At 58.4% G+C, this 1,415-nt stretch overlaps 1 pseudogene; it reads right to left on the bottom strand.

Moving 5' to 3' along the window:
• On the bottom strand, positions 1 to 631 carry LOC132219986 (corticoliberin-like; annotated as a pseudogene).
• Between the last annotated feature and the right edge of the window lie 784 nt (positions 632 to 1,415).

Raw genomic sequence — 1,415 nt, 5'->3', positions numbered from 1 at the left:
TCATTTCCCAATACTCTCCATCAGTTGCCTGTTTTTTTCAACTTGCTCTGCATAATTCTTTTGTCTTTCTATTTCCAAGAGTTGTCGGAGGATAATATAGGGGACATCCACAAAGGTTCCAAATGCTCTGGATGGCCTCTCCTTTTCCGGGTCCTCCTGACGACCGCTGAGGGCTCTCTCGGCACCACGCTCAACAAGACCCGCCGGGCTGTCGAGCGGGCGTTAGGGAAGCCACCGCAGCTGCCTCAAGAGCGGAAAATGTTGGCGGCTACCTTGTGAGGAGAAAGGTGGCCAGGGGCGAGGAGGCTGACCAGAGGGGAGCAGCGGGGCTCTCGTTGAGGTTACCTTGGCGGAAGAAGTATTCTTCCCCCGTGGTGAACCGGACCGGCTGAACTGGAAGGACCTGCCGCCGCGGCGGCTGGAAGAAATCTAGGGGTTGGGGAAGTTGTGGGGCCTGTCGGGCGCCTGGGACAGGCCCCCGGATGAGGAGGGCCCTGCATGGCGGGCAGGGCAGGAGAGCCATGAGCAGGACGCCCGCGGACACGAGCAGCGGCAGTCTCATGTTAGAAGCACTAGGAGAAGGAAAGAGAGAAAGAGTTGATCACAGTTTAGCTCAACTGGGGAGGTGCGGTGTGTGTGTGTGTGTGTGTGTGTGTGTGTGTGTGTGTGTGTGTGTGTGTGTGTGGCGGGGGGGGGGGGGGGGCGGGGCGGGGGAGGATGTCTTCTTCCCACAGGACGCAGACTTGGCTGGGGGCTCGGGCGGGCGCTGTCCGTGGTGCTGAAGCTCCCGAGGTAGGACTTACAGAGCTGGAGTGAAAGGGGGAGCAGGAAAGCGGGCGCCTGCAGGGCTAGGCACCAAAGCTCAGCCCCCTCTCCAGGCTGGAATGACCCCTCTCCTTCCGAAACCCCCAAAGGGACAGTCCCCGAATCCCCTTCCTAACGATCTCTAAACCTGATTTCCGGAGCTCTGGAGAGGATCTACAAATTTAAGACCTCAACCGCTCTTAACTCCAACTCCCTTTCGGATGTTTCAGCCTTTTCCTCCAAATGCAAAGCTGCGTCTCGTCCTCCTCCTCATCCATCCCTGCTCCAGCGCCCTCCTTTCGAGGGTCGGGATCAATGGGGCGCTCATCTACACAGCCAGAAGGAATAACTGGAGGTTCGGGGAACGATGAGTAGCCGTCTAAGTTTGCTTTTGCCACATCCCAGCTGCTATCGGGATCTTGAGGCACAGTCAGCACACACACACACACACACACACACACACACACACACACACCACCGGAAGGACAGGGCCAGGGCTCCGCAGGGAGCTCAGTTGCAGCTCAGGCAGTGCAAAGTTGGAGCCGCGTTTCCGTCTAGGCTCCCTACCTTCTGGGGCGCTGCTGCAGATTAATGTCTCCAGGCTTTTTCAG

Source organism: Myotis daubentonii, chromosome 17, assembly GCF_963259705.1.
Source record: "Myotis daubentonii chromosome 17, mMyoDau2.1, whole genome shotgun sequence".
NCBI classification, from domain to species: Eukaryota; Metazoa; Chordata; class Mammalia; order Chiroptera; family Vespertilionidae; genus Myotis; species Myotis daubentonii.
This window is presented reverse-complemented; position numbering and strand designations above follow the sequence as displayed.